Source organism: Henckelia pumila, chromosome 2, assembly GCF_033568475.1.
Source record: "Henckelia pumila isolate YLH828 chromosome 2, ASM3356847v2, whole genome shotgun sequence".
Lineage (NCBI taxonomy): Eukaryota > Viridiplantae > Streptophyta > Magnoliopsida > Lamiales > Gesneriaceae > Henckelia > Henckelia pumila.
The window spans coordinates 122,895,924-122,916,492 of record NC_133121.1 but is presented as its reverse complement, the minus strand read 5'-3'; the positions used below and the strand labels follow the sequence as shown (position 1 = coordinate 122,916,492).

The following is a 20,569-nucleotide window of genomic DNA, read 5'->3' as shown; positions in this document are numbered from 1 at the left end:
GAGTTCATCTTTGCTTATATGGGGATCACAGACGCCGACAGGGTGAACTGTGCGACTTACATGCTGAGAGGAGATGCAGCTCTATGGTGGGAGGATGCTGCCAGGGGAGTTCACCTTCCTACACTGTCTTGGGGGAGTTCAGGCGTGTTTTCTACGCCAAGTATTTCACGGAGGATGTGAGGAGTCGCATGATCCGGGAGTTTATAAGTCTCCGGCAGGGGGACAGGTCTGTTGTGGAGTACGTGAGCCAGTTCGAGCGGGGCTGTCATTTTGTGCCTCTGATTGCAGACAGTCCACCGGAGAAGATGAGACAGTTTGTGGAGGGACTGAGAGCGGATATTAAGCACGAAGTACGTATGATGGATGTCGCTACATATGAGGCGGCAGTTAGTAGAGCACTGAGGTCAGAGGAGGGTAGGAGAGAGATGCAGCGAGAGCAGCAGGGGAAGAGGCAGTTTCTGGCTGGGTATCAGCGACCATCTTCGCAGCCTCCTGCGAAGAAGCAGTTTACTGGGCCGGCTAAGGGCCCGAATCCGCAGCAGAGGCCGCAGCAGCAGAGGCCACAGCAGCAGAGGGGCGGGTCCCCTAATGCCATAGGTTTTCCTACTTGCCCGAAGTGTCAAAATATGCATTCGGGACCGTGTTTGTTGGGAGCAGGGGTTTGCTATCACTGTAGGGAGCCAGGGCATCAGATAGCTAACTGCCCGAGGAAGAAGAACACTGCTGGTAGAGTGTTCGTCATGCAGGCCGAGGAGATAGATCCAGACACCTCCTTGATCACCGGTATATCTTACCCCTAACATTTTAATAATTTTCCTTTGGTTAAAATTTCGTCTTTATTTTGGAATTGTTGTTATTTGGGTTATTTAACTGCATGTTAGAATAAAAAGCATGTTTTACTTATGATTAGAATTAAGGGTTAGTAGTGACTCGTTGGGAAAAATTTGGTAGTGGTATGAAATTGTTGGGAATTTTTTGCGTGCAGGGAGAATTCTAGTTGGAGGCAACTCCACGTTTGCGTTGCTAGATTCAGGGGCTACGCATTCGTTTATCTCCCTGAAGTTTATCAGGCGGGAAGGCATCACACCTGAGATTATTGACAGTGGGTATGATGTTACTATGCCGTCAGGGCAGATTATTTCTACCTCGAAGGTTATTCGAGGACTGGAGTTGGAGCTGCAGGGACACTCCATTCGAGCAGATGTGGTGGTTTTGCCATTGAGTGGATTCGATTTGATTTTGGGTATGGACTGGTTGACAGTCAATGGAGCTTCGATTGATTTTCGTCGGAGATCAGTGTCAGTGAGACCTACAGTAGGCGACCCGTTCACTTTTCATGCATCTCAGAGCAGTGATTTTCCTCGGGTGATATCTCTTATTTAGGCGAGGAAGTTGTTGAGACGGGGTTGCCAGGGGTTTCTAGCGAGTATCGTCACGACCTCAGAGCCATCTAGCAGATCATTATCAGAGATAGAGGTGGTTCGTGACTTTCCGGATGTCTTTCCGGAGGATGTTGCAGGAATTCCACCAGTGAGAGATGTGGAGTTCAGCATCGACTTGGTGCCAGACACCGTGCCTATCTCTAAGGCACCGTACAGACTTGCTCCTACCGAGATGAAAGAGTTGAAGGAGCAGATTCAGGAGCTATTAGAGAAAGGCTTTGTTCGTCCTAGCTTTTCTCCATGGGGAGCTCCGGTGTTATTTGTGAAGAAGAAGGATGGCAGTATGAGATTGTGCATCGATTATCGAGAACTCAACAGGGTCACAGTGAAGAACAAGTATCCACTGCCGAGGATAGAGGATTTATTTGATCAGTTGCAGGGAGCTTCAGTGTTCTCCAAGATCGACCTGCGATCTGGTTATCATCAGCTGCGGGTTAGAGAGGCATATGTGTCCAAGACTGCTTTCCGGACACGTTATGGGCATTACGAGTTCTTAGTGATGCCATTTGGGATGACCAATGCTCCAGCGGTTTTTATGGATCTCATGAACCGAGTCTTTCAGCCGTATCTAGATCAGTTCATCATAGTCTTCATTGATGATATCTTGATCTACTCTAGGAGCATCGAGGAGCATAGACAGCGTCTACAGACAGCCTTGCAGACTTTGAGGGAGCATCGTTTGTATGTCAAGTTCAGCAAGTGCGAGTTTTGGCTCGAGCAGGTGGCATTTCTTGGCCACATTATTTCGAGAGATGGGATTGCAGTTGATCAGTCGAAGGTTGAGGCAGTGCAGAATTGGGGTATTCCGAAGAATGCTTCGGAGATTCGCAGTTTCTTGGGTTTGGCAGGGTATTATAGGAAGTTCATCAAGGGTTTTTCCTCTATTGCAGTAGCCTTGACTTCCTTAACCAAGAAGAATGCGAAGTTTATTTGGAGTTCAGACTGTCAGAGGAGCTTTGATCAGCTGAAGAAAGCACTCACTACTGCACCGGTGTTAGCGGTGACAGTACCACACGAGGAGTTAGTGGTGTACACCGACGCGTCTAAGCTGGGTTTAGGCGCAGTACTTATGCAGTGTGGCAAGGTTATTGCATATGCGTCGAGGCAGCTGAAGGTTCATGAGCAGAATTACCCGACGCATGACTTGGAGTTAGCAGCAGTGGTTTTCGCTTTGAAAATATGGAGGTACTATCTGTATGGCGATAAGTGCAAGATTTTCACAGACCACAAAAGTCTCAAGTACTTCTTCACACAGAATGAGTTGAACATGAGACAGCGCCGATGGTTGGAGTTGGTGAAAGATTATGACTGTGACATTAGCTACCATCCGGGTAAAGCTAATGTAGTAGCAGATGCTTTGAGTCGGAAGTCGTCAGTGGTCTCATATTTGACCGTACAGTTACCACTGCAGAGCGAGATTCAGAGATTTGACTTGGAGTGTTATCCGAGTGGTCGCGCACTGAGCTTGTCAGTGTTGACGGTGCAGTCAGTTCTGCGAGATCGGATCAGGGATGGACAGTCTACTGATGAGGAGTTGCAGCGATGGAGACAGAGAGATGAGGCTAGGAGTAACCTCTTGTATACAGTAGTGGATGGTATCATTCAGTACCGTGGTAGGATGTGGGTACCGAACGTCGATCAGTTGAGAGCTGAGATTTTATCAGAGGCTCACACATCTCCGTACTCCATTCACCTCGGAAGTACGAAGATGTACAAAGATTTGCAGCTATTGTATTGGTGGCCCGGGATGAAGAGTGACATCGGGAGAGTGGTGTCAGAGTGCTTGACTTGTCAGCAAGTCAAGGCAGAGCATCAGCGTCCAGCAGGACTTCTTAGACCTTTTCCTATTCCGGAATGGAAATGGGAGAATATTACGATGGACTTTGTGGTTGGCTTACCGAGGAGTGCCAGAGGTTGCACAGCGATTTGGGTGATTGTGGATAGACTCACCAAGTCAGCTCATTTCTTACCGGTGAGGACTACCTACTCATTGACACAGTATGCAGAGCTTTACATTAAGGAGATTGTTAGACTGCATGGCATACCAGTGTCGATTGTGTCAGACAGAGATCCGAGATTCACATCTGCGTTTTGGAAGAGTCTGCACACAGCATTGGGGACTAGGCTTTTGTTCAGCACAGCATTTCATCCCCAGACAGATGGTCAGTCTGAGAGAGTGATACAGGTTCTCGAGGACCTTCTGAGAGCTTGTGTCATTGATTTTCGGGGCTCTTGGGAGACTAAACTGCCATTAGTGGAGTTTACCTATAACAACAGTTTTCAGTCGTCTATAGGTATGGCTCCTTATGCAGCATTGTATGGGAGGAGATGCAGATCTCCTGTGCATTGGGATGAGGTTGGTGAGCGGATTTTACTGGGTCCTGAGATTGTGCAGCAGACAGCTGACATTGTGACTCAGATTCGAGATCGGATAAGGACTGCTCAGAGTCGGCAGAAGAGTTATGCAGATGCCAGACGACGAGATTTGGAGTTCGCTGTAGGTGATCACGTATTCCTGAAGGTGTCACCTATGAAGGGGGTAGTGCGTTTTGGCCGGAGAGGCAAGCTTAATCCGAGGTATATAGGGTCATTCGAGATCTTGGAGAGAGTTGGCACGTTGGCCTACCGTTTAGCTCTACCACCAGGGCTAGCGGCAGTGCACAACGTTTTCCATGTATCCATGCTTCGGAGATATGTCTCTAACCCATCGCATGTGTTGGATTTCGATCCCTTGCAGTTGCCACCAGATCTAGTGTATGAGGAGAGGCCAGTGCGGATCTTGTCTAGGGAGGAGCGGAGGCTTAGGACGCGGGTCATACCGATGGTCAGAGTCCAATGGCTGAATCACTCAGAGGAGGAAGCTACTTGGGAGACCGAGGCAGACATGAGGACTCGCTACCCGGAGTTGTTCGGGTAAGTACTTTAATTTCGAGGACGAAATTCAATTTAAGGGGGGGAGAATTGTAACACCCGGTATTTTTAAATACGTAAATCTGCATGCCTAATTAGGGAATTTAATTATTTAAATTTTAGATTTATGGGTTAAATAATTATGTTAATTATTTGTGCATGATTTAATTTATTTTTAAGCATTTAACCCATAATTAGTGATTTTTATGATTTTTAGTATTTAATTGTTTTTGATCGCATAGACGGGACCGTGGACGGACGAGATGACAACTTTCTATCCAAATTATTTTATGAGTCTTTTTAGAGCCCAAAAATATTATTTTGAGTTTTATTTCCTCAAAATTTTTAGTATTTAATTTTATATAATTTTAGGAGTCCATTTTTATTCAAATTTAGCCATTTAAATGACTTTTAATTATTTTTAAAATTCCCTTAATTTGTAATTTCGGGATTTTTATATTTTTAAATTGAGTTATCAGATTTTAACTTTTATTTGAAAGATTAAGTTGTATATTTTTATATTTAAAACCTTTTATCTATATTTAATTAACCTATATTTTAATTAAAACAAAAACAAAACCTAATCTACCCAAACCCCACGTTATTTTTTCCCATCAGTCGCCTCCCTCCCTACTATTCATCATCTTCTTCCTCGAACCACAGCCAAGGAGGTTCCATAGCCGAATTTCTTCGAAGTATCAAGGTTGCTCGTCGTCCCGTCGTCCCGGAATCGTCCCACGCACGTTTTTCTCTTTAATTTCGGTGAAAGGCATGATTCTTTCCTTATTTTTCATGCCTATCAGATATTTTAGTGTGTGTATTGTGTATGCATCAAAAACTTTCAAGAATTTTCAGAAAAGTTTCGGCTTTCATGAAATTTGTGGCTTGTAGTGTGAGTTTGATTGTCATGCTCATGTTTCTTAGCCATGGTTGTGTCTAGGCTGCTGGTCAAGGTCCCTAGGAGGTATAAGGTGAGTCTAGGCTCGATTGGCTCGGATGGTTCAAGCCAAAAGTGCCTAGAATTGGAGCTGGTTCGATCGGGCTCCCTTGGTGCGCAGGTTAGGGTTTTGAGAAGGGGGGGCTCGGTGAGGAGGTCCAGGCTGCATGGGGCTGGGGGCTGGGGCAGGTTAGGTCCGTCCAGACGTGGGCTACGTCTGGGAGGCGGCGCTCCGGCCAGGGGCGGCCGGAGCAGGCCGGCAGCAGCCACGGAGTGGCTGCTGCTCACGGCCGCAGCCGAGAAGGGGATAGGGCGACGGGTCCTAGGGTTTTCAGTTGGGTCCGGATCGGGTCTGTGGTCCGGGTCGGGTCTGTAGGGTAGTGGGTCGGGTTAAGTTTGGTTCGGGTCCGGGTTGGTGGGCCGGGCTCGAGTCTTTTTAATTTTAAAGTATTTTATGATTTAATGAGTTTTTGGGCCAATTAATTAGAAATAAAATGTTTTGGGTTCCATTTAATTATTTGGGTTAAATTTAATTATTTTTGGGCTTAATTAAATTAATTTAAGTTAGTCCAATAATTTTTATGGGCTTGGGGGCCCATGGAAGTTATTGGGTCAGTCTTTGGGCTTTTGGGCCCATTGGACCAGAATGGGTTGTTAATGGGCTTGAATTATTTAATTGGGCTTAGAATAATTTTATTGGGCTTAGGTATGTTATTGGGACAGTCTCAGTGTTAATGGGCCAGATTTAAGTAAATGGGCTTGAGAGTTTAGGGCCAGCAGTCCAGTACAATCCATGAGAAATTTGCATGTGTCCTGAATATATATTTGATTATTTTATGCATGGGAGTTATTTTAATATTTATATGTTAGTATGAAATTAAATTAAATATATATGAAGGACACACATTTTAATTAAGTACATGCATTCATGAAATTAATTTTATGTACGATTAAATGTTTAAGGTTGAGCAATAAGAAAATATTTTATGTTGGAAGTTGAAGTAGTGTGATAATTTAAGATTTGAGGGGGATTCGTCCCCATATGTGAACTATTGAAGGGCAGTTTACTGCCAATTTAAGAGGTGATTCGTCACCGCCACGTACGTTGGTTTCCACGCTGATCAGTATTTAATATATGATTTAAGGTTACACTACGGATACAACCATGCGATGTTAGAAAATAATTTGCTCAACAATATTTATGTGTTATGTTATTTAAGATAATTTAAGTTATGATATGTTATGATGTTTTTAAGCATGCACCTTCATGTATATGTTATGTATTAATATTAAATTGATTTAAATTATTTTAAACCCTTGTTATGTTAGAATGTTGGGCCTCTAGGCTCACTACACTGGTATGGTGCAGGTGAGTACGTAGAGGAGGATGTAGTACCCACCGGAGGCGAGGACGTATGAGCAGACTGGCAGTGATCCCCGTGACCGTGATAGATGTCTGAGTCACGTTGCATGTTTTTGAATATGTCAGCATGTTACACATTTTTAAGTATTTTTCAGTGGTTGGGTTTGAAATATTTTATTTAAATATTTTCAGTGCATGCAAACTTTAATCATTTTATTTATGCAGTATTTTAATTCAATATTTGACTCAGATATTTATTTTATTAAGGAATGCATTTTTATTTGAGTTATTTATTTATTTATTTATTTTTAAATCTTTTTATTATGTGCATATATGTATGGGCATATTTGTACATATTTTATTTAGTAAGTAAAAAAAAAAAAACTTTTCCGCATATTTATTTATTAATTATAGAGTTAGGATCGTTTCACACGCGTTGCGTGTGGAGCCAAAACAAATATGTATTTATTATGTTTGTATATTTTAAAATTTAAGATAAGATTAATTCAATAGTTAATTCCAGTACTTTGTTGATGACATCAACAATATATGAAATTGAAATGCGTAATAATTTAATATCAAATTACAAAGGACTACGACAAAAAACTTAAAAAAATTTGTAGTTATGAAATAAGAAATTAAACATATGGGACATAAACTCTAATAAAAAAAATGAATACTCGATATTTAACCTAAATTGCAACGAAACTTTTACAAATTCGCTGCCTAGAATCACATGACTTTTAGATGGAAAATGAGGTTCCCTCTTGAATTCCATAGCTCTACGTCACTGAAGGTTGCAGCCAATCATAAGGGGTTGTGGCTTGCATATCCTCGGTCCGTTGAACGTGCTTGAGATTAGAACAATGAAATCTCAATATTTCGATGAAAATTTAAGTATATCATTCACCATTTCAGAAATTCAACCAATAAGTTCCCCTTCAAAATAACAAAGAAATGAAAACAAGTTTAGAATACTAACAGAACTACAAATAAATCCAACTGGAAGAAAGTTTTTGAATTTAATCGAACATTAATCCAATTAGTCCAAATCATCAAAATAATAATAACTCAAAATTTGAAATGACACAACATTACGCTCACTCCATCATTCTTGAATTAAAAGTTGATAGCAGAATACATTTATGCAACTCTTACTTGAAAAATATATGAAAAATGATAATCTGAATTCTGAAACCACGAGATCTATTACAAAACCATGAATAATATATCTAGTCACATAACAATGACATCTATAAATATACAAAAATTATTCACTTAACAATGAGGCTAACCAAATTAGCCTCATATTTTCATGTCAAGAAAAAAAACAAAAACATTATTCCTAATATCGAATATGAAAAGCACTTAATAATCATATTTCCCGGTATTAAAAAAAATATTTGTAATCCGAGACCGTAATGGTAAAGACGTCATGTTGCACGCCTTCAGCTTGCATTCTTTTTGCCAAGTTATTTATTACTTGTGACATGGGAAAAGTACCAAGAGAGAAAGGTTAAATCTAATATTTATGCAAAGTTATATAGATAGCGGTGTAAACCAGAAGCACACGAAAATTTGAAAGCAAGCATATCAAACATAAACAACATTACAATCATTCCAAAACACAAACTGAACGATTAGGGAACAAAAAGTTTGATCAGAACTCAAATCCTAACGTAGAGCAATAAAAAATAGTATACATTCAATGACAAAGTGATTGAATGGAAGTTTTAAAAGTATGTTTGGTCATAAAAGGTAAAGGTTTGAAAACCTGACATATAAATTTTAAAGACAATAGAACAGTTATCCTATTAATTTTAAAATTGACATACAACACATAATATTTTCAAGTAACATAGATATGACTATGACATCTATGCTTTCAGTAGTTGGAATATTATCGAGAAATTGGACAAACAACAGAACCAAAAGGGGTGGGGGACAAAGATTATGAGTAAACTAATGGAAGCTAAAAAATAACTGTAAACAATGTAAAGTTCAATCATATTAAACAATTACCTGATAGAAACCAAGTTCTTTGGTCCAAGGCAAACCAATCTAAATCATACAACCACTGATATTATCATCTGACCCTGTTATCCAAATGTAGTCACTATCTTGGTCACGCCAATTGGGTTTGTCATTTGTCCAAATTAAAAAATCTAAATAAACAACACAAAACATTCTCAAATTAATGGTTTTTGTGAGATGTGAACATAAATTTCATTTTTAACCTAAATTATGAATAACAAAGAAGTGAGGCAAAACATACTGTAGTTGAAGAGTCACTTACATGAACAAAATGCGGCCTTGTAGGATGATCGGCGTGCGGCCCTGTAACCCAACGAAGATCATGAAAGTCGTGGGTAAAAAACAAATTTCAGTTTTTTGCGCTTAGATTTGAAATAACAAATCAATAGATGAAAGAATTACCTGAAAAAATCAACAAATGATGTGAATTAAATAAGAAAACAGGGCGTTGTTAAAGAGATTCTTACATAACGATTTGGGCGTTCTTTTATTCGAAATAAATTAAAAAGTTCACGCTGCAATGGGTGTGGGTGGGTTAAAAAATTGGTTCTGCTTGTATGATCTGTGACAATGGGGGTGGGTTTTTGTTGGCTAGAAGAAAAATAAACAGACGATAGATCTGATTTTTTTCTCGAGGCAGAAACTGTCATGTTTGCTTTGCGAGATTTCTGTGCAACTATTTTGGGAGAATTTTGGAGAAAAAACTGATGCTTTTTCATTTGAGGCAGAAAAAGGACGTGGGTAGATGGGACAAATACAACAGAATTGAAAGGAAAGTGGCGGAGGGTTTTTTTTTGGAAAATTAAAAAACAGACCAAGACAACAAACTACAAAAGTCAGTTTTTATGTGATGCTTAAACTTAATAAATAATAAAAGATATATATATATATATATATATATATATATATATATATATATATATAATATATATATATAAATGAGAATTTACATCAATATTATTATATATAATAATCTATCAATTTTCGATTCAATCAGTTAAATTTTATGTTCATATACATGTGTTAAAATTTTCATAAATATTATATTATTATTATATATAAAATATACCAATTTTTTATTTAAATTTAAAATTTGATTGGATGTTATTGATAATTTTTAATTTCGATTAATTTTTTTTACATATATGTAAAAAAATATGTAATTGTTATATATAATAATATACCAATTTTGAGTTTAATATTGAAGTTTGATTGGATGCAATTAATATTTTATAATTTTTGCTAATTTTGTAAATTTTGATGAATATTATATATAACAATATACCAATTTTCAATTCAAAAATTTTAAATTTGACCGGATGCCTTTTGTATTTCAATTAAAAATTTGTTTTATATATATGATATTTGATAACATACTAATTTTTTGTTTAAATTTAAAATTTAATAAGATATTATCAATACTTTTTGTTTCATTTAATTTTTTTTGTTTTGTACATATGTGAAATTTTAAATTTTTTGTTTTTAAAATAACTATACGTGATTATTGATTTAGAATTTTCAATTTTTAATTAAAACTTTTAAAATGAAAACTCTTGTGAAAAATAAATCCTCATACACCAAATTTCAATTACCGAAATTTTTTGTTGTATAACAATAATCCTCCAGTTGGGCTAATGTAGAATGGATAGGATAACAAAGATTTGGCCCATTTCATGCCAGACCCACATGAAATTGCAAGGTACACCAAATCTTGGCCTCCAGCCGGCAGTGAGGGTATTGGAGTCGAAGTTCTCAACAATAGCATCAATCAAAGTAAAATTTTGTTTATTATATTCTAATATTTCCATAAATACTAAGAATTATTATCATATTGTAATAAAGGCAAGCGAGAAATTGATATTAATAAGTAATTTGAGTAATAAATTATATAACATATTGATTTACTTAATTAATTATGGACCGAAGGAGTGAGACTATGGTTCGAATTCATGCATAATTCAAATTTCAAAGCACAAGTATAAATGTAGATTTGTTTTGGGTAAAATGTATGTGCGATAGCCAATTACATTAAAACTCCCTCAAAAGCTAATAAATTTTCAACAGTTGAATTCAGACAAGGCTGAAACAAAATTTATATATTACTATCACGGGGAGCTTCATGAAAAAAAAAAAAAGAGGAAACAAAATCATAAGATTGAGAATGAAGTTTTCTTTCATAAAACAAGAATCATTGATCAGATAATTGTAGTCTGTTTTTTAATATCGTCACAGGACATCCGAATAGGCTATCCTCACCTCAATGACCCGGAAAACTCGACAAATAAACAAAATCGAAGATAGAAAACTTCAAATATTTAACATCAGATCAAGTATGTGAGTGCATTGATCGAGTATGTGAGTGGAAATAGGCTTCAGAAGGATCCATTGGTTTCTATAATCAGAGGGAAAATCACCCTCAGAAAATAGGTAGTTTTTAAACATCATAGCCTTCCACTCAGCCACTTTCACAAATTGGTAGAATGCTCAAATGAAAATTGTCGAGAAAATCAGCAAAACTACAACAAACATAGAACTTGATGGTTGCTCAGAACTCGGATAAACAATCATGAACAAGTTTCATATGTCCAGACATAATTGAAATAGTTCATCACTGCAGAATGAAAAGAAGAATAAAACAGTAAATTATCATAACACTATATATTTGAAGATGCATCATTCAGAAACCTATCATTTGCAGATCCATAGACAAACGGAAATCCATAAATCCAAAATGTTCTCAGAGAAATTCCTTAAGAGGAACTAGGCAGACAATCAACACAGCATCAGATTCTGACCGCCCGTCTGCTGTTTCTCATCTTTGAATATTGTTGGGATTCATAGAATTATCTGAGGAACAGGAATGCACTAAAATTCAACTCAGATTGAGTTGAACTGTGCATCATCTTCAGAAATTACTCATTCAAGATTAAAAAAAAATTCAAATTTTTTTCCTTAATTCAACCTTCCCAGGCTTTGATCAGATTGTAAGGAATTACTAAATCCAACAGGCAAAAACTTAGTATTTGATACATAATTAAAAAAAAACAAATAGAATTCCTTTTGGAGATTCAGATAAAACCAACACCATTCAAACAAATAAAATAATCGTGTATTTGAAATCCAAAATCATTGACAATCCAAACAAAAGATTAACACTTTTTCTGAAGAGACAACTGAAGGCATCAGATAATAAGCGGAGTTGAGTCTACATCATCTTTCGGTGTGTAGGATAAGAAATATTACATCATTTGCCTTCCAATCCAACAAGAAAATTCAAGTAAATTAATCCACGTTTCATTGTATGCGCTTTAAAATTCATCGTAACAGCTAATAGCATACAAACTAGTAGCAGAATGATTTCAAGCACGGAAAACCCATCGTGAAAAACCAATAAGTCAGCTAAAATTCACAAATAAACCGCATAAAGCAGTACCAAAAATCAAATCACCCTTCGTGTCAATCTTCCTTTCACCCCAAAAGAAAATCTTTTGGCAAAAGTGAAGAGATTTAGGAAGGTCCATTTGACACCATGGCAATGCAATCAGAGTGCGTGCAATGGGCTGGTAAGCCATCCGATTGAGTATGTGCATCAGTTATATCTCCAAGCATACTTCGATTTCATGTACAAGGAGAGGGTAAACCAGATGCAGAATTGGATTCTAGATCCATATAAATCTATCTAATCTATCTAAAAACTAAAATTCTTAAAAATATATCATACTTCACGGGGACAAGAACCTTCTGCAGAGAAGCGGGGAGGATGCGGGGCGGAAGCAGATGGCATTGGTAGGCGATTCGTTTGGTTGTTTAAATAAGGGGTTTGGAAAATTAGGGTTTGGGCCGTCATGCCTATTTGTGTCCATTTGCATATTGCTCCTATTAATTAATTGAGGATTTATTATAGTTTTATTCTTTTTTTTAACAATTTTAGTTTTATTCTTCTAAATATATGTTTATGGATATTTCAAGTGCTGATCAATGTGTGGTTTTTTTTAAAAAAAAAATTAATCTATCAATATGAATAGTCATGTAGAGTCGGTTAGTTGTTTTTAAAAATTACGGTTTTATGTGTAAAATTATATTTATGATGTTGTCTGATTTTAAGACGGGACAAGTCTTTTGTTAATGATCGAGTATAATTCAAACTATTAAAACAAAAACAATGATTTTTTAAAAAAAAATTGTGGTTTTTGGGATGGATTCGAGGAAATTTGGATAAAGTGGAGATAATGCATGTTTAAGTTCACGTCATAGAGATTACATAATAAAATCATGCAAGGTTTGTACTTTGATGAAAATATTTGATTCTAAAAGATTTGAATGTTGGGTTTAGATAACATCCAGTTTTGATAGATTTCAGATTCATCTTAATCATTAGTATTGTATTTAAATAAGTTAAAGGTGAACAAATTTATCCATTTAATAAACAATAATTGAATTGGTCAAAGTCATTACAAATTCAAATATTTGAAATCTGTCGTGAAAAGTAAAATTTATAAAATTCAAAAACTCAAAATATTCTCAAACTCCACACTTTAAATTTATTCTCTCAAATTGTGTTTTTTTACACAAATGGAGAGACCTATTTATAGATCTCAATGGGAGATTAGTCCAAAAATTAAATCATCATCATCTACATCATCACACACTAATTTTCAAAATAATACAACTCAATTTTCAACAATTCTAATATAATATAATATATTTTCAACACTCCCTCTTGTGATGATGATCGTCATATGATGATTGTCTTTATTACGTGTTTTATGTTACCTCGTTAAAAACCTTACTAGGAAAAACCCAGTGGGATAAAAATCATAGCAAGAAAAAAAGAGTGCAGCCACGTAAACTCCCCCTCATGTTAATATGAGTGATTCTTCACATATTCCGTAGATTGCGCATCCCAATGTTGTATATATGCTTTCTGAATATCGTCGTGGGAAGTGCCTTTGTGAAGAGATCTGATGAGTTCTCACTTGATTGAATGTAACAGATATCAATATCTTTATTCTTCTCAAGCTCTTGAGTGTAGGCAAAGAACTTTGGGGGGATATGTTTGGTTCTATCACTTTTTATGTATCCTTCTTTCATTTGAGAAATACAAGCAGCATTGTCTTCATACAACGTCACATGCTTCTTGTCTATTGATAATCCACAAGAAGTTTGGATATGTTGTGTCATTGATTTTAACCACACACATTCACGACTTGCTTCATGTAATGCAATAATCTCGGCGTGATTTGATAAAGTTGTTACGAGTGTTTGTTTCTGTGAACGCCAAAAAATTGCGGTGCCTCCACGAGTAAATACATATCCGATTTGGGAACGTGCCTTATGTGGATCAGATAAATATCCAGCATCAGCATAACCAATGATACTTTGATTGGTGCCTTTTGAGTACAAAAGTCACAAATCTGTCGTTCCTCGTAGATAACGAAATATATGTTTAATTCCGTTCCAGTGCCTCTTTGTTGGATATGAACTGATTCTTGCCAATAAATTTACAGCAAAAGATATATCAGGTCTAGTGCAATTTGCAAGATACATAAGGACACCAATGGCACTTAGATATGGTACTTCTGGACCAAGAATAACTTCATCATCCTCACATGGACGGAATGGATCCTTTTCTATGTTTAATGATCTTACATGGAGTACTTAATGGATTTGATTTATCCATATTAAAAAGTTTAAGGATCTTTTCTGTATAATTTGCCTGGTGAACAAAAATTCCACATTTTTTTGTTCGATTTGCAAACCCAGACAGTACTTGGTTTTTCCAAGATCCTTCATTTCAAATTCTTCTTTCAAGTACATCATAACTTCTTGAATTTTTTTATTCGTTCCAATGATGTTTAAATCATCAACATATACAGCAATAATTATACATCCGGATGTTGTTTTCTTGATGAAAACACAAGGGCATATTGGATCATTTACATATCCCTTTTTCATCAAGTGATCACTTAGCCGATTATACCACATTCGGCCTGATTGCTTCAACCCATATAATGATCTTTGCAATTTTACAGAATAAAATTCTCTGGGTTTTGAACTTTGTGCTTCATGCATCTTAAATCCTTCAAGGATTTTTATGTATATATCACTATCAAGTGATCCGTATAAGTAAGCTGTAACAACATCCATAAGACACATTTCCAAATTTTCAGACACTGCCAAACTAATCAAATATCGAAACATAATTGCATCCATAACAGGAGAATACGTTTCTTCATAATCAATTCCAGGCCTTTGAGAAAAACCTTGTGCAACAAGTCTAGCTTTATATCTGACTATTTCATTTTTCTCATTTCGCTTTCGAATAAAAATCCATTTGTATCCAACAGGTTTTACACCTTCAGGTGTGAGGACTATAGGTCCAAAAACATTACGTTTATTCAGCGAATCCAATTCAACCTGGATGGCATCTTTTCATTTGGCCCAATCATGATGAGTTTTACATTCACCAAAAGATTTTGGTTCATGATCCTCATTTTCATTTATGATGTCACAAGCCACATTATAAAAAAATATCTCATCAATATCTTCTATGTCTTTTCGGTTCCATATTTTTCCAGTATTAATATAATTGATAGAGATTTCACGATTCTCGTCAGTTTGTGGTTCTGACAGAACATTTTTATCATCATGTGTTTCTTCTGAAACACCATTTTCTATTTTATGATCATCGTGCTTCTCTATGCCTTTTCTTTTCCGAGGATTTTTATCCTTGGAACCGACTGGCCTTCCACGCTTCAAGCGTTTTATGACATCATGAGTGTCTTCAATTTGTTTCTTTGGAATTTCAATTCGAGCAGGGGCATTTACAGCATGTATATATGATTTTGTTACCCCTTTTGTGTCTGCAAATGCATCTGACATTTGATTTGCAATTCTTTGCAAGTGCACAATTTGCTGTACATCTTTCTCACATTGTTTGGTCATTGGATCCAAATGTAACAATGATGGTACATACCATGTGATTTCTTTTTCGATGTGTTTATTTTCTTCCCCTAACACTGGGAAGATTTCTTCATTAAAATGAAAATCAGCAAAACGTGCTGTAAACACATCGCCTGTCTGAGGCTCAAGATATCGAATGATTGATGGACTATCATAACCGATATAAATACCGATTTTTTTTTGAGGACCCATTTTTTATCGTTGAGGTGGTGCAATAAGCACATACACCATACATCCAAAAATTCTTAGATGAGAGATATTTGGTTCTTTACCAAATGCAAGTTGCAATGGGGAGAATTTATGATATGCACTTGGTCCGATGCGAATTAATGCCGCATCATGTAAAATTGCATGTTCCCATATAGAAATAGGGAGTTTTGTTTTCATAATCATTGGTCTAGCAATCAGTTGTAGACGTTTAATCAATGATTCAACTAATCCATTTTGCGTATGAACATGAGCTATAGGATGTTCAACAGTGATTCCCATTGACATACAATAATCATTGAAAGTCTGGGATGTAAATTCTCCAGCATTATCAAGCCTTATTTTCTTGATTGTATAATCGGGAAATTGATTTCGCAATTTTATTATTTGAGCCATCAATCTTGCAAATGCCACATTCCGAGTTGACAATAAGCATACATGTGACCATCTGCTAGAGACATCGATCAATACCATAAAGTATCGAAATGGTCCACATGGTGGATGAATTGGCCCACAAATATCACCCTGAATACGTTCAAGAAATATGGGTGATTCAGTTTGGATTTTAGCTGGTGATGGTCTTATAATAAGTTTTCCAAGTGAACATGTTTTACATTGAAACTTATTATTCTGAAAGATCTTCTGGTCTTTCAGTCGATGACCATGTGTATTTTCAATAATTCTTCGCATCATTGTTGAACCAGGATGTCCCAATCGATCATGCCAATTTGTTAATATTGATGAATTATCCATCACCATATTTGATTCAATTGGACTTATATGTGTATAATGAATGCAATCCAGTAGGGAGCATTTGTAGTTTCTCAACTACAAATTTCTTTCGTGACTTATATGTGGTAAGACACATATATTTCTGATTTCCATCAGTCATTGTCTCAGTATCATACCCATGAGAATATATGTCATTAAAACTCAACAAATTTCTTTTCGATCGTGGTGAATATAAAACATCATTTATCAAAAATTTTGTACCATTAGGTAACAAAAATTTCGTACCATTAGGTAACAAAAATTTCGCTTTACCAAAACCTTCAATCAAGTCTACAGGACCTGATATTGTATTCACCATTGTTTTTGTTGGTTTTAGCTCCAAGAAATATCTTTCATCTCGCAGAATAGTGTGCGTTGTACCACTATCCGGTATGCAAATTTTCATGATATTATTTCCATGTTTGCTCATAGCATTTTCCATATCAAACTTCACAAAAATGTAATAAAGAAAAATTAAGTACAATACAAATGTAAAATATAACATGCTTTATAATACAAAAATGCATGAAAAATACAAATTTGTTACAATCTAGTCCCACCAATCTTTTAATCAATGTCTTCGAAATCATTCAAAAATCTTCAGCACTGAAACTAGTTGAACCAATTAAATGGTCACTATTTTCAACAAAATTGGTCTCTTTTTCTTTCCCCTTTATCGATTCTTTATAGAGCTTACAAAGGTGCTCGGGGGCTCGACAAGTTCGTGACCAATGTCCCGGAGTGCCACATCTATAACAAACACTCTCGGTTCTTTTTGAGTGATTTTCATTTTCACTCATGTTTTCATGCTGCCTTTTTAGTGGGTGTTGCGTGACGCTCTTTTGAGATGAGTTACTGAAATAACTATCTCGATTATTTTCATATCCACGACCGTGTCCACGACCACGGTCATTTCTATGTCCACGTTCACGCCCACGTCCTCGACCTCGTCCACGACCAAAATCTGGTCTATTCCTTTGAATTTGGTTTTCATTTTTCATTACGACATTTGCTTCAGGAAATGCCGTTGATCCAGTGGGTCGGGATTGATGATTTCTTACCAACAATTCGTTGTTCTTTTCCGCCACAAGAAGACATGCGATTAGTTCGGAATATCTCGAAAATCCACGCACTCCATACTGTTGTTGTAGAGTTATATTCGATGCGTGAAAAGTGGAAAATATTTTCTCAAGCATTTCCATCTCTGTGACTTCAAGTCCACAAAATTTTAATTGCGAGACTATTCGATCGCAGAATTATAATCACTGACTTTTTTAAAGTCTTGGAATCTCAACGTATTCCATTCATCACGGGCGATCGGGAGTATCACTTCCCTTATATGCTCAAATCTTTCTTTCAGCCCTTTCCATAAAGTCATTGGGTCTTTTTCTGTGAGATACTCACATTTCAACCCTTCATCAAGATGTCGGCGCAAGAAAATCATAGTTTTTGCTTTATCTTGTGAGGTTGATATATTATTTTCTTTAATGCTTTCACTTAGACCCAATGACTCAAGATGCATCTCAACATCAAGAGTCCATGACATATAATTTTTTCCAGTGATATCGAGTGCAACGAATTCAAGCTTTGCCAAATTTGACATGGTGATACTAGAAAAATAACAATGCATTTTATTAGTTAATTTCCATTAATATGACAATACAAAATAATGGATAAACGATGAGTACAAGTAAGTGTACAAATAGAGAAAAAGCATGTGGTGGAAAATCGCTGGTGAGTACAAAACTCGTGAGCATGATGATCATAATCGTTATGAAAAATATCCTTAGAAAAGCCAAAAATTCCATCTTCTTCTTTTTCGAAAAAAACCGAGGAGAAAATGTTTTGAGATGAAGAATGAATTTTGGTGTGATTGAAAATGAATTTGAGTGAAAATATTTATAGGCAAAAAACTAGCCGTTTGTGACCGTTGGGGGTAAAGAAAAATCGAGTATGTGTTGAATAAAAATTTGTGATAATGATACAATGCATATAATGATAATCATAATTAAATAATTATGTATATCATATCACATTATTATAAGATCGGTGTCGTAGACAGCCTTTTATATAATATTGTGAAATTATACCAATATAGTTAGTATAAAGTCAGGTATAGTTTATCATATCACATTATTATAAGATCGGTGTCATAGACAACCTTTTATATAATAACATGACATTATACAAATATGATTATAATGTTTAAAAACCTTAGAGGCTTTTATACTTGTCGTATCCCTTACCGGGAGTGTGGGATGTCGTCTTAACATGTAGTAACCCAGGTTCCATTTTAAGATAATAATATGTTAAACATGATTAAGGGTTAGTAATTTCGGAGTGTTATTGGACTTCGGAAGAGAATTTGGGCTTTTGACTTTGGGCCGGATCGGAAGCTCCGAACCCAGATCGGAAGTTTCAATCCCAGCCACTTCGGAAGCTCAGCGAAAGCACCGAGATCGAAAGCTCCGATCCAGGAACGGAAGTTCCGATCTCCGGCTGCCAGCTTTGCCCGATGACTCAGCCGCGAGTTTTGACAAGTGTTGATCGGGGGTGAGATCGGAAGCTCCGATCGTCGGATCGGAAGTTCCGATCCTAGCGTGTCCTGCATGCACGCAATGAGCTGGATCGGAAGCTCCGATCCCGAAATCGGAAGTTCCGATCCTGGCCGGGAATTTTGTCTATAAATAGGGCTTCTCAGATTCATTTCTGAAATACGAATTCCCGAGTTTCTTTCTTCAGTTATATAGTGTGAGTTATACACTTGAGGGCCCTATCGGTTATAATAGAGGTTCTGGAATAACCAAGGTGTGGTTATAGTCATCCGGGACTAGCGACTCCAAAGGGCTAACTACGGACGAAGGTATGGTCCGGGAATCTATTTAAGTTTTGGGAGTACTTATTAGCTTAGTTAAGGCTTATAGAAATTATGTAGTGATACGGTGAACTTTTGAATATAGGCTTGGAACCTAGGATCCTATTATACTTGAACTAGCCTAGAGGTACGTACACATTGACTGAGATTGCCAGCGAGTATACATGTTTATATGTTGCATTTATTTGGCATTATTATATGGCATGATATATGATTTACCGCTTTCTATATCCATATGTCATGTGCATATACACGTTGAGCCTATACCTTGTTATACCTGACTATAGAGCCGCTCAGCTCTATACTCGATAGTCTGTCACTGAGAGTACCGCGACGGCGGGGGAATTTATGTCTGTCTACTCTGGTGTACTAGACGGGTGTGGTTGCACCCAGAGGTTGATCCGTGCGGTGGCAGCACTCATGTGGCGTCGGTTCTGAGCATGATTTTTCAGATGACCCTGTACCAGTCATCATGTTGCATGCACTATATACATATGTTTACTCATGTCTATGTATTGGGCGTTAGCGCTCACGTCCTAGTTGTTATCTTGGACACCCTATTCCATGGGGCAGGTCGCAGGATGGATGGAGCTGGTAGTTCAAGGCAGGACTAGGGAGCAGGAGCTTTGAGGATTTTATTATACATCAGTATTCGATATAGCTGTATAATGTTTACTGTTTAAGATTTCGATTTGGTTGTATCACTACAGATTTAAGCCTGGATTATGTTACTAAGCTGATATGTAAATTATGATTTTGTTTCCGCATGTTTTACTCTGTTAAGTTATTTTGCTGTATTAAGTTTAATGCATGCTATTAGTTGTCAGTTAGTAGATGATACCATGCAGGGTCACTACATTTTTGGTATCAGAGCATGCTTAGATTTTGGGATTAGTACTTGGGATTTAGTTTAGTCTTGAGTAATTCTTGCGCATTTGGGATTTTAATGTGCAATTATTTTCAGGATATGGCTGACGAGAGTCACGGTAGTGTTGGCCAGGGAGGGGGTCATCATCATCGTCGCCATCATCATCATGATGATCAACATCGTCATCATGAGGGTAGAC

The 20,569-nt window shown here is 36.8% G+C and overlaps 1 long non-coding RNA gene and 3 other non-coding genes across 5 annotated transcripts; all 4 read right to left on the bottom strand.

Moving 5' to 3' along the window:
• Positions 1-7,257: 7,257 nt before the first annotated feature.
• Positions 7,258-9,504, bottom strand: LOC140884173 (uncharacterized). 2 transcript variants are annotated; one of them, XR_012150573.1, is made up of 4 exons: positions 9,089-9,504; positions 8,949-8,989; positions 8,675-8,817; positions 7,258-7,591 (listed from the first exon to the last, which is right to left on the bottom strand). It is a non-coding gene; the product is annotated as an uncharacterized lncRNA (long non-coding RNA). The 2 variants fall into 2 exon arrangements; XR_012150572.1 differs by having other exon boundaries at positions 8,949-9,504.
• Positions 9,505-10,875: 1,371 nt separating this feature from the next.
• On the bottom strand, positions 10,876-10,949 carry LOC140885994 (small nucleolar RNA Z155). Its single transcript, XR_012151404.1, has one exon. It is a non-coding gene; the product is annotated as a small nucleolar RNA Z155 (small nucleolar RNA).
• A 100-nt stretch (positions 10,950-11,049) lies between these two features.
• On the bottom strand, positions 11,050-11,140 carry LOC140885986 (small nucleolar RNA R41). The gene has a single exon (XR_012151396.1). It is a non-coding gene; the product is annotated as a small nucleolar RNA R41 (small nucleolar RNA).
• Positions 11,141-11,861: 721 nt separating this feature from the next.
• LOC140885987 (small nucleolar RNA R16) lies at positions 11,862-11,942 on the bottom strand. Its single transcript, XR_012151397.1, has one exon. It is a non-coding gene; the product is annotated as a small nucleolar RNA R16 (small nucleolar RNA).
• Between the last annotated feature and the right edge of the window lie 8,627 nt (positions 11,943-20,569).